General features: G+C 30.1%; 1 long non-coding RNA gene across 1 annotated transcript; it reads left to right on the plus strand.

Moving 5' to 3' along the window:
* Positions 1-541: 541 nt before the first annotated feature.
* On the plus strand, positions 542-3,953 carry LOC143081856 (uncharacterized). Its single transcript, XR_012980123.1, has 3 exons — positions 542-620; positions 2,869-2,954; positions 3,859-3,953. It is a non-coding gene; the product is annotated as an uncharacterized LOC143081856 (long non-coding RNA).
* Positions 3,954-14,217: the final 10,264 nt, after the last annotated feature.

Raw genomic sequence — 14,217 nt, forward strand, 5'->3', positions numbered from 1 at the left:
ACGTCACTTATGTCTGAATCGAATTTTCAACATCCGTATAATTGTTCCTGTTATCGTTGTCATGTATTTTCTTTATCATGCATTCAGGAATGTATTGTTGGTTAATGCTGTAGTACATTTCGTATTCTATAGCCTTGTTGCAATAAATCAAATAAACTAATAACCCTGTTGTGTTTGCTTACTATATGGATACTTTAGGAAATCCTTTCAAGATGTTTTGTTTATAAGAATATAACTTCTAACTCGACATTAGTCTACTCTATAGCAAACCAGAAACACAGATGTGCATATAGAAACCAGTATGACAAATTGCAGTCTGCTTTTTTATACAACTGTGTGTTTCATTACAACATGGCTGTCAAACTCAGTACAGGCAAATGTTAAAGAGTTTAAATCATTTCAAACGACTTGCAGCACTAGAGCTCTAGAGAGCAAAAGCACCCTCGATGTTGACTCGGTGTCAATGATTGAATGTGCACTGCTATGTTTATCAAGTCGACAATGTTGTTTGGCAAGCTTTTCTGGTGAAAAATCGACATGTCGTATAGACAAATCAGAGAAATGTGAAATTGGTACCGAAACCATAAACGGATGGAAAACTATTCGACGGGACATATATCGTAAGTTTGAATGTTTAAATGGTTTCATAATATAGGGTTATTGCATGAATATTGGGGAATATTGTCACAAGAAGAATTTTATATTGCACGAGCTTGCGAGTGCAATATATGTTCTACGAGGGACAATATTCCCCAATATTCATGCAATAACCCTTTTATTGTATAGCAATATATTATTTGAAAGTACAAATTGGTATAAACTAAGATTTAAATGTTGATGACGTCATGAATTTTGAAGATTTATTGCACTAGTGCAATATTAGAATTTATTGCACGCTAACTTTTGGTTACGTTCTGTTGGAAATATTATATTGCTATACAATAATTATAATTATTTGTGTATATGTATTTACAATGTTATCAATTTATAACTTTTGAACGTTGGTGATCTACCGCTGCCTTAATTGTTTATTGTTTCAAATCAATTATTGTCTATTTTTATATATCATAAACATCTTGTAAGAAATATCTGAATTGATGTTATTTACTGAAACAAAAAAGAATTTGACGGTATGAATTTATATGTGTAAGGACTAAGAAAGAGAACCCCTCTCTAATGTTTAACGTTAAAGCTGTGACCACACATTCGAAACAATGAGTGAAGAATGATTGTTTTTACTATTTTGTTTGCATTTTGCGTTTCATGGTCAACAGCATAGTTGATAAATATAAACTTTAAAATGTAAATAACACCAACAAGGCCAGGTCAAGTAACACGGACAATATAACTGAAACAGTAAACATTTTTCATAGTGGTAGCTCCAGCATACGGATTTTTTTCCGGTTCCTATGTTTTAAAAAAAAACATAAAAGAAGATAGCGACACACCAAACAAACAAAATGATCAGCAACACCAATTCAACAAAACGAAATGTTTGTCACGTATGCAATTCTTGCCTTTAAATAAATCCGTATGATTATGATGTTGTCTTGGTGTTTTACTTTTGATCCAACAATTGAATTCAGTCATGTCATTCACAGCTTTATTTTGAATTAATTGAAGTATTTTTCGTTTTCCACGTAAAAGCAATATCTTCTAATATTTAAATCGAGCTTACGTAATTACAACAATTAAGAAAATGTAAAAACGTATGGATCAAAGTGTAATGTGAGACATATTGAAAAAGTAAAAAAAAATCAAATTAGTTATCAAATAATCGTTGAAATGCAAATAAAATGGTGGCAAGCGGACACTGTATGATTACTAGTAAACATCGTGTTGATCGGCAAGACATGCCCATGCGGCAAGTTACGGAAGATTGACGATGTTATATTGCCTCTTGACTTATTTATAATTAATTTGTCAAAACAAATGTAAATTGACAATTAATAGATATAATTCACATTACGTTTTAACGAAAAATCTTCATTTTTTCGTTAAATTTTAAATCAATTGAAGTGATTTTCGTTTTTCACTTTAAAGCTTATCTACTAGGATTGAATATTCAAATGGAGATTATGTAACTACAACAAGTAAGAAAAAAAAACCTTAAGCATTTACGTGAAAGGGTCCAGGGACATAGTTATCATCCTTTCGTTGTCGTTGTCTACGAATATAGTGTGAACAGTGTATAACGTGCATGATATTCGATTCATTTTCCCAATTTATTTCTCGATATTTAATGCATGAAATATTAAGTAGGGGGATGTTATCACATGTTAAAAATAATTGGTTGCTTAATCTTTATGTTAAGTGGTGATTTGATCCAGTTAAAAAGATCAAATTTTATCACGTTTGAAGCTGTCAAACTGAATTTTACACCCCCTCAACACAGAATATTTTTGGTTAGAACTGGTAGAAGTTTCTATATTTTTGATGTTTTTTTTGTCTCACTAGTAGTACACTACTTTGTATAAATCTTTTTGAGAAAGAGCAGACGCGATTTTTTTAATTTTAATATTTTGTCTTAAAGAAATGCACTACGAAATAACTGTGTTCTCGGGCCCAAATGTGGGACATATGGAAAAAGTAGGAAAATCGAATCATTTATCAAATGATCGCTGTAATGTAATGCAAATGGTGGCAAGCCGCCACTGACTGTATATATCATATTACTAGTAAACATATCTTGTTGGTCGGCATGGCATGACCATGCGGGAAGGTTGACGATGTTATATTTTCCTATTGATTTATCTATAAAAAACATATTTAATATGTCAAATTAGATGTAAATTGATCATACATAGATATAATTCAGATACAGTATTGTAACATTTTGACGATTAATCCTCATGCTTCTGTTTTCAGTTCCGATGACCAATACAAGATCCATTAGCTTTGGCAATTCCACGTATTGTATTATTGAAGAGCATGAAGAATGGGCGAAGGCGAATGTAAGTTAAAATGATTTAGATAGAAACAGTCTTTCATATTCATAACGCACTAGTATGTTAACTTTGATATTCAAAAAGGGTGACCCTGTACTTTTGGAAAACTATTGTCTAATATCTCTTCTAAATATAGAATAAATCATTTTGTCATAAGTTCTTACTCAACATTAAAAACAGTACTTCCAAAAATTATAAGTGAGGACCAAACTGGTTATGTTCAAAATTTATTGGGTTTAATCTGAGACAAGTCCAAAATGTTATAGACTACGCAGAAGCATACAAAATTAAGGGGGCAAATGTTTTTTGTTATAGATTTCATGAAAGCATTTAATTTGTTAGATGGGATTTTTGCTTGGAACTTTGAAACATTTTTGTTTTAATGAATCATTAACTTAGTTGGTTACAACTATGTATACATACGTTCAAATATGTGTCATGATTAATGGGTGGGTTTCAGAAAATTTCAAAAGCTCATGGGGAATTTGGCTAGGCTGTTCTTTATCGGTTTCATTGTTTGTGTTGGCGGTCGAAACTATGGTTCTAAAATTAAGATATAGCAAGGAAGTAACAGGAATCACTGTTAAATTAGATGGTAGAAATCACAGTATTAAAATTTCGCAATTAGCAGATGACACAACCCTTTATTCTGTAGAGATAAACACGATGTAGTATCCGCAATGATAAAAGCACTTATCTTTTCTATATTTACTTGGGAAAAGTTTGCCTTATTCACGAAAGTTATATTGAAGAACAAGAAACATGAAGCTTAATGAAATATAACTTTGGTTGTAACTAACAATATATCCAACTGTGTTGTAAGCATAATAAGTAGTGGAATTATTTCAATTAATACAGTTTTGTAAGAAGATTGTAAGGATATTTTGCAGATATCTTTATTTTCATTAAGGAAAGTTGTCAAGGTCTTGGTGGAAAACTGGTTGAACTAGAAACACAAGAAGAGAATGAGTTTATTAAGAATGTTGTGATAACCATAAGTTCTGGAGGTATATATAATTATTAATTATAAGGAAGAAAACACAAATCGTATGGAATATACGACAAAAAAAACCCAGTCTAACAAGATAATAAAACAGAAAGATCAGCAGAAAGTATAAATCATAAGACGCATGTTTATATATAATGTAACAAACTATTAATTGTCTAGATAACGTTCAATTTTTTAAAACAGTGTTTTACATACTATTTTGCATTACATATAAAGGAAGAAGAAAATATTGTATTTTGTCTCAAACTTATCGGAAATTTATACACTAAAGCACACAAAAAGGAAATAACCATTCAGTAAAAGCAAATCATTACTTCAAGTACCTCTTTTCAAGGTAGATATTTACTTAATGTGAGGTTAACCTTAGCGAGACAGCCACTCAACGGTCTTTACATTGACAGTTTGATATGTGTAAAAAGAGTTTAAATCCAACCGATTTTAGAAAAAAGATGACAATCACTTCAAAATTGACTTTTTAATTCAAGCGATGAACAGTTCAATTCACTAATAACAAGAAGCAAACCGTGATACCTTCTTTCAAAAGACAAAAACAAGATTTATCAAATATGAAACAACCCGTTAATAATATTTCTGCCTTCGGACATATGGTAATGAACATTATAGATGTTATAACAAACTTTACATGTTATAGGCAATAAAAAGGCAAATATCAAGACCTGAAGTGGCTTTTCTGTAATGTACATTAATCGGACCATATTTATTGTGTTGACATTCTATTAAGGGAAAAATGTTTCGACATATTGTCCAATACGAATACTGTCGATTCATTTATATTCGTGGGTACCAATTTGCATGAGTTAAGGAAAACTTGCATATTCGTGGATATTTAATTTCGAGGTTTTGAAAACATTGCATACATTCCTTTGAAAAATGTGTTGTTTGATGAATATCTAAATTCATGGTTCCCCTGTACCCACGAAGTTCACAAAAATAAGTATCTAACGAATTCAAATGAATCCACAGTAATTGGTCAGTATGAGATACAAAACTGCGAACAAAATTCGAAATAAACTTTGTCTTATGTCGAGCATACAAACATAACAAATGACATTGAAATAATGATTCCGCATAGATTTAGTACATGATAATGCAGAGACAATCTTTCTTTTCAGTAAATGGATACTGGATCGGAGGTTATAATTTCAACAATGATAATGATTTGGAATGGCTAAGTAAACCAAACCAACCTATGCCAATAACTGACTGGAACATGCAGACATACCCACAACCAGATGGACTTCTGACACAGCCTTGCGTGATGATTTGGAGAAGTTTTGATTTTCGTTGGGGTGATCATCATTGTACCACCCAGCTTTCATATATTTGCGAATTTACGCACTAATAAACTTGAAATAACAATTTTCGCGCCTGTCCCAAATCAGGAGCCTCTGGCCTTTGTTATCCTTGTATTTTTCTAATTTTAGTTTCTTGTGTACAATTTAGAAATTAGTATGGCTTTCATTATCACTGAACTAGTGTATATTTGTTAAGGGGCCAGCCTAAGGACGCCTCCGGGTGCGGGAATTTCTCGATACATTGAAGACCTGTTGGTGACCTTCTGCTGTTGTTTGTTATATGGTCGGGTTGTTGTCTCTTTGACACATTCCCCATTTCCATTCTAAATTTTATACATATACTATAACGTTATCAATGAGGAGAGCGATTTTTCATGATGATGTTTTTATAAACATGATTATATTTCAAACTAGATGTTAATCAGTGTCTCAAATTGATATTCATGTTATTGAATATTTAGTATTTTCCTCTAAATTTGTATCTGTATCTGAAAGCTTTTGTTTTCGATAATGATTTCTTTTTAAGAAATATAGTATTCATTAATTGAATAACATTACACGTTTATTTGTTTAAATTTTAGCCAAAACAAAGTTGTTATTATAAACATGATAAAACATATGTGTCATCGGATAATAACTTACCTCTGACACCAAATCAGACAAAATTTTAAGTTGACAACATTCTAAGCTAGGTTTAAAATTTTTAATAAATCAGATTATGTACATGAGAGAAAATGAAATATCAATACAACTGCTGCTTGAACACCTTATATTTTTAACACAAAGGCAAATGGTCTTTTTTCTTTAGTAAATATATCTGAATGTATGAATCTGTGCATTGTTTAATATGTTGAATTCATGATATACTTACTTAAATTTCGAACACGGAATAAGGTTGATAATTAAATTGACAATGCATAACTTAAATAAAACTAGGGTATTTGGTGTCTGAATGTAATATAATATATATATATTAACGGATGTCCAATCCGTATCGTTTCGAATCGATAAGTATTATGACTTTCATTGATAACTAATTTTTTATTGTATGGCGATTATTTTAAACTGATAAAATTGAATTATATTAGAATAAATTGTATGACGGATTTATCCTGAATTGATGTGATGAAGTACAGTATAAGCTAAAGAAGTGGTACTCCAAATAATGGAGGTATGATTATGAGAAGAAAAGAACAATATAAAGCCTCGTTTCTTTCCTCTTTCTCGACAATCCTGCAATGGTTTGTAAACTTGTATTGTTCTGGAAAAATAACATGTTTATTTCAAATGGTTGATATGAAATAGGCCGCCAATGCGTCATTGATATCAACATTGTTGTTACGCTGATGATTGAACTATTTAGTGTATCTAATTAACTTTTATCAATCTCGATGTTAAGGTTCATCATAACAAATGGACAAATATGGCCGTATTTTCAACTCAAAAATTAATATGTGTGCAGACAAACTTGTGCTTTGTGTGTTATTGTCATATTGTCATATTGTTTATCTTAGGTTGTAATATCATTTACAATAAAAAGTTACAGACTTTGACGAATTATTCTCATACACAACCCTCTCTTAACCTCGGAAATTTGTCATTGGTGGTGTAACAGTCCAACATATAAACAAACAATAACAATCTGTCGAAAGGCCGTATATTATTAGATCGATAAAAAGCACAAAATATATCAAAATGACAAAGTTAACATGACAGGGTATGACAGTGTATTTATACATGCCAACAAAAAAAAAAAACCAACTATGTACTCTCGAGTACTCACGGTTACTTAAAGCTTATTTCAAGCTGATAAAACTTTGTTTTTTTGCCTATATACATTGTCTCTAGAGTGTATATATTCTGTTTTGCTTGTTTTTCTTTGTTTGAATAGTGATATGTTTTTGGTAGTAATAAGGATTGTATCACAGTGTTGGCTTATGTGCCCAAAATCTTTGACAATTTTACCTCTTGTCTGTTTATGTACTTACACATTCTTGTGTTTGTTTGTTCCCATATTTTAGTCAATGTAATGGAAATATATGCGACCCTCATAACGTATAAAATTTATATATCTATAAAAACTGGTTTAATCAACCATTTTTAGCAATAGGTAATTAATGTATTAAGTTAGGAATATGACATTTGTTTTTAGTTCGTTTTAGGTGTTTGGTTTTGCAATTTGAGAACGGCAGTTTTGAATTTTCCTTAGTGTTCTGAATTTTCTAGTGATTTTTTTTCGTTCATTTAAAAAAAAATATAAAGTACTTATCTTCTTGATATTCTTTTTTCAACTTTTTATCAAGTTATCTAGAATGTGTTCGAAATGGGAGTTGGTCAATTTAAATTGCATGTTTTTCTTATATGTTTGTTTTAAGACTATGTTGGATTTCCATATATATCAATTTCCATTAATATGAGGACATTAAGTCCTTTGGAAATAAAGGTAATTACATTTGACATATGTTGGTGTTAATATATTCACTCATAGGGTCTTTGCATCGAAAATAAACACATTTATTCCAAAACCAGTTATTTACATAATACGGGTGATGTTCTTTTCATAAATGTTATGATGGTATCATACTTAGTTAATATAAATGTCAAAAAACAAAAATATCTCTAATTTAAGTTTTACGATTTGAAGTTTTTAATTTTCCTTTTTAATGTGTCTTTTTTATAAATTATTTTAAACCTATAATTGTGAATAGTTCTTAAATATTGTTTGCTGATGCGCACTAAATAATTTTGCACAATTCAAAATGGTAATCTGTAAACAAGAATTTAGTTTAACCATTTCCAAAGTCAAACCACAAACAAATACGTAGTATGGATCATCAACAGATAACTGAAAGATAAATATTAATAAAATCTACATGTTTACCAAATGAGTATTTTTTTTCTGAATGTAAGTTTATTTTCAAAATACATGAAAAAATAACGCGAATATAAATTGTCGCGAATATGAAAACTTAGATCTTTCCTTATCAAACTATATCCAGAACTTAGAAAATCGCGAAATTAAATTGCCGCAAAATAGAAAAGGTAACAGGCGAAATAATGTATCCGCTAAAATAAGTTGGTTGTACAATATGTAGGTTTAAATTTGTAGACAACAACAAAAAAAAATAAAGATATATGTCCAAACGATAGAAGTGTATGGTCTGTCACAGATCAAAGAATCGAAGTCAATTTTGTAATATAAAAATGAAGGGTGTCAATAGTTAAGGCAACAGCAGTTACAAAGTTGAACGATATAAAAAGAAGATGTGTTATGCTTGTCAGTGAAACAACTCTTCACAAGACACCAAATGACACAGACATTAACAACCATAGATCACCGTACGACCTTCAACAATGAACTAGGCCCCTACAGAACTGTCATATATAGAAGGCTCTGAAATGACCGATGTAAAACAATTCAAACGAAAAAACTAACAGCCTCACTTATTTTCAAAATAATGAGGATGTTCATTCTCGGAATCACACAAAAACATTGGAAATCGCATGATTCTTAAAGCTATTGAGGTTTGAACCCTCTATAAAACATCTTCTGCTATGCATGAATCACCCAGCATGCAAAACCACACTCAGTCAAAATGTTAATATCAAGACAAAGGCACAATGAGTAATATGTCAAATGAAACGAATCGGTAATGACGGTATCCTTAGTTGATCAACATAAATGATCATAAAGGTCGACGGTATTTATAAACTATCTGTGATTCAATTTGTATAATGCTTGTTTTAGTTTGTTGGTATTGAAATTGAATTGTTTTACATTTTAATACTACAATTCCCTTTCCTTTATAACATTTGAATATTTTGAAAGACGATTTTTTTATACTGACGCATTTAGGATCCATGATGTATTGCAACGTACAACCACTAAAGACAATACATTAAGAATAGTTTCAATGCAAATATGTTTCAAGTGATTACCTTTTTGTACAAAAAAAAAATACACTTAGAATTAAACATTTTGCTTTATCTAGTTTCTCTCAAATATAACAAAAAATCTCAATTTTCGGATGTATTGAACTTTTCACTTCCTTATAATTGTTCTTGGTAATGACATAACCTTTTTCTCCTAAACAAAAGTTAGTTTTAGAAAGTGAAATAATAATCGTTTGTATTCCTACGTTTTCCAATATGGAAACTATAACCAAACATTAGCTCAGGATGTTAACAAACTTTTAGAAACAACTTCAATTTTAGATGAAAAGTAGTTTCACTTCCGTATAGTTGTTCTGATATTGAAATCAACATTTGTTTGCACGAAAAATATCGTGTTTTACAGATTTTTTTTTACATTTCTATCGTTCAAATTGAATCGACTTATAAATGATGCTGATCTATGGCATCACATTTGATGTTATATAACAATGCAGTTATATTTGATAGCCAACCTAATTCAGTGGTTGTTGTTTGTTTATGTGTTACATATTTGATTTTCGTTCATTTTTTTACATAAATAAGGCCGTTAGTTTTCTCGTTTGAATTGTTTTAAATTGTCTTATCGGGGCCTTTTTTAGCTGACTATGCGGTATGGGCTTTGTTCATCGTTGAAGGCCGTACGGTGACCTATAGTGGTTAATGTCTGTGTCATTTTGATCTTTTGTGGATAGTTGTCTCATTGGCAATCATACCATATCTTCTTTTTTTCTATTTTAGTAATACATATTTAAAAGATATTCAGTTTTCGAAAATTGCATTTGCAAGTCGACTTCAGTTTGTCGAACTTCATAATAGTAATTCTGAAACATATACTCGAAACATTATGAACACTTGCTGTTTTTTTTTCGTATTGTGCAGTTTTACATTTTATTACAATACGTATAGTCAACGAAGTAAACGTAGTAAACGCAAATGATAAAAAAATCAATACAGGAACGTTTAAAACTAAAGAGAACACTAGGGTTCGACTGACAGAAAACACCACAGATGTGTACTTAAAGTCCATAATTGCATGTGCAAACTTATGCTTAACAGATCATCAATGTTGTTTAGCAAGTTATTCCAAAGGAACTTCAACATGTCGTCTTGATTCTTCGGGTGGATGTTGCATTGAAGCCGAATCTCTAGAAGGATGGCAGTTGATCCAACGAAACTCTTTCGGTAAGTTAAAACAATAAAAATTTAGCGATGATATGCTGGTTTGGGACCCTTTTCAATACATTTTTTTTTCATTAGCGGTTATAATCGGCTCTATCATTTTTTTAAGCTATCTTATCTAAAGAAATTAATGTTAAATGATGACTTAAATGTTAACCGGTTTTCCTATTCCCAATTTTATTGGACAAATAAGGCATTTAAAAGTACTAAGAATATCTCTGGTCTTTTAAGTACAGAATCTGACCTATATTCGAATATGACGGTTTCCCTGAGTGTGAACGTTCATTGCACTAAGATGTATCTCTGAGTTTGATTATCCAACTTTCATATATTTATGTCTTTACTTATGATGTTTTATTTGTAATTCTGATCGGATATTTTTTTATGTCTTATATTTTGTAGTTGTAGTTCTATTTTCATTTCATAGTCGTATGTAAAAGTAAAGATGATTCATCATCCAGTTCATATGATTTTAGATCAAAGCAACTATATGTATAGTATGAATTTGTTTTACAGTTTGATTTAGAAGAAATACCGAGATAGTTAGATATTAAATTAATGTCAAAATCCCTTACACAATTCTATATTAATATTTGTGTAATTTGTATAAAATCGACTTATATTCAATATTGAAATGCATTTAGCAATGATATGCTAATACATGTATGGAATTCTTTTCCATAAAGGTTTGTTTCATTAGCGATGAGAGCATAATCAGTTTTATGAATGGTTTTTGTATGTTATCTATACAAACTAATATAAATTGATGAATAATAAACGTTAACCATTATTTCTGTTCCCAATATATATTGACTATAAGACAACAAAAAGTACCAGGGATCTATCCGGTCTTTCAAACCTAGAAATAAAATAAGCTGACCATTGCCGAAGAAAATGTATGCGGGTCTGAAACAAATTGAGGAATCAACGTTATAGAAACGATATGTCCAGTCACATTTGTACAGTTGGATATTTCTATAAAATATTAGAAAGGAAGTATAACAAAATCTCTCCCTCTCAGAAATTATAAATCATTAAACATCTTAAAGTCTTAGAATTGTTTACCAGTATATCACCATTGGACAATTGATAATCGAGTAAGCCATCGCATCATCCCAACCCTCCTACTTATCTTTTTGTTTTTAAGTATTACAACATGAATGTCAAAAGATAACGAATGCAAACGTACATAGTATTTGCCGGTGACACTATACACATATATGTACGGACTAGTTTTTTTTAAATCTTTATTCAGTTAGCTGTACAACATGGGTGTTATCTCAAAATTCCTCTTCAAAACTTGTTTAAGTACAGAAAAAAATATTAAATATGTGTACTTTATATATATATATATATATATATATATATATATATATATATATATATATATATATATATATATATATATATATATATATATATATATAAGATGTTTTTGTGGATTTTTAGTCACGTTAATGACTAGTTTAATCGTTTAACAAGACATTTCCGTTAGTAAAAACAAAAAAATATTTACTATACGATAAGTTTCTTTAGATAAACATACATTGTACACTACAAAAAAAAAAGATCTGACGAGGAAAAGGGATTTTCTTGGTGAGCTGTTAAACGAAACGTTAAAACATGGCTTGGTAAAGTAATGCAATTTAGTGACATTAAACAAACCCGATAATATTTAACAATTGATTTTAAACTGCTATTATCTATACTTTTAGTTTCACTGACGTATAAAGGATGCATTCACTTTAGTAATTCTACATATTCGATTTTTGAGGAGCATATAGAATGGTCCAGAGCAAAGGTTAGTCAATATTTTTTTTTCTGTTCTAATATTTGCATTTTATTTACAATACCGTATTGACTGATTTTATGTTTAAAATCCAAAACAATATTCACGTTTTGTTACATTTGCAAACTAATACTATGACAAGTCTTCAATAACATATATTTTATTTTAAAGTTATCAATTGAAAATAAAAATCAAACATTTGTCAAACTTCATCAATATGACCTTTTGAACTGCGCTGCTTTTCTGCGGAAGGTTTTGCTAGGTGTAAACCAAGGTTCCTCAAACAATTTTCTTTCGAAAATATCTATACCACGTCGTTACATATTTTCCTAGAGTACAAAGTTATACTAAACTATTCTTTTTTTACATAGAATCGTAGGAAAATATTAAAAAGAAAGTATAAAAAAAAATGTAAGAAATAGCTTTTTGTGAATAACAACGAAAATATAAGTAGATTTTACTGTTTTTTTCCTTTAACATGTTTGAGGAAAAATGTAATCTTAAATAAGTAATGTTTGAAGTTTGAAAAATTTATTTTGCTAGTGGAATAAATAATAATGAGAAATGTTTTATTTCTTTGTATGGGCATGCTGGGGTAAGGTAAGTTCGAGTTACAGACACTGCTTGTTAAATTAACGCATTTGTAATCCCTATGCGATTAATTAACAAAGAAGCAACCAAAAAAATAAAAAAAAAATAAACAGGAATTAAGGCCTTTATTCGAATACTCTCTTTATTAATAATGAAATAAAAGGAGATTGAAGAAAACATGGGTTTATTAAGAAGAGGGGTATAATACTGATTAACGTGATTTTATTTTTTAGTGCAATCTTTTGTGACTATATGTTTTAAATGCTTTTAGGAAAATTGTAAACAATTGGGAGGTAATCTGGCTGATTTGGAAACGTTGAAGGAGAATGACTATATTAAAAACGAAGTGATGACCAGAAATACAGGAGTTTAATAACTGTCAGAGAAATATTCTTCGATGTTCTTGAAGTTTGAACTCGATTTGGCATTTAACTTTTAATTTGATTTGGTTGTCACTGATGATTATATGTCTGGCGTGGTATTCTAATGTCCCAATATCTTTGAAAAGCTTGTTATTAGGATGAGTTAAAAGAAGTATACAGGGCTTATTACAATGAGACTTTAAGGAGGAAGACCTTGGCTAAGGGAAATAACTCTTAAAATCATCAGTACGTTTTTGTCAACCATTTTCAAAAACATATTCTAAGCTTCTAGGTTACATAGATTATTTTTAATCTGTTTCAGGTAAATGCTTAAAAAACATTGATGAACTTGACTTTCACAAACGCTTAACTGATTTAAAGAGTTATCTCCCTGAACCAAGGTCTACCCCCTTAAAAGAAAATATTATTGAGGTTAACATATTTACGATCGCTTACGACCGTTAGTCAAATTATTGATAGCGTTTAGGCTTTAAACGCCAAATGTCATTAGATTATCAAAATCAAGATAATGAGTCATATGGGATTAATAAATGTACAAGGGTCGTATAAAAATTAAGGAACTAAGTATACAAATCGTCATAGAAAACGAATTTGATATCAATTTTGTAGATTTTTTGCTACTTCTACGACCTAACGTACAAACCAAATCTATGAAACAAGATTGTTTCTAATGGTTTGTTGTAACGAAATTACGCGTACAAGCAAAATATAGAAGCGTTTGACAGGACCAGAGAAACTTGACCGTTACAATCTCCAATTACCCCTTGTACTCCCCTAAGTTAACTGTCGGAGATATCCATTTCAGTTGAACAGAGGAAATTTCAATGTATTACAGGCATATGAAAAAAGGGGGAAACAACATTATGATAATAGTTATCAAAGGTACCAGGATTATAATTGACGTACCTAATATTTAATTAGACTAATATTTACTTTATATAATATATTATAAAAACGTTAATGTTGTATGATTGAAATCGAGACAACTCTCAGAAGAGATTTAATAACACAGAAATTACCCACAACAGGTAACCGTAAGGCCTTCGACAATGATGAAGGCCCTATAACA

The sequence above is a fragment of the Mytilus galloprovincialis genome, chromosome 7 (genome assembly GCF_965363235.1).
Source record: "Mytilus galloprovincialis chromosome 7, xbMytGall1.hap1.1, whole genome shotgun sequence".
In the NCBI taxonomy this organism is placed as follows: Eukaryota; Metazoa; Mollusca; class Bivalvia; order Mytilida; family Mytilidae; genus Mytilus; species Mytilus galloprovincialis.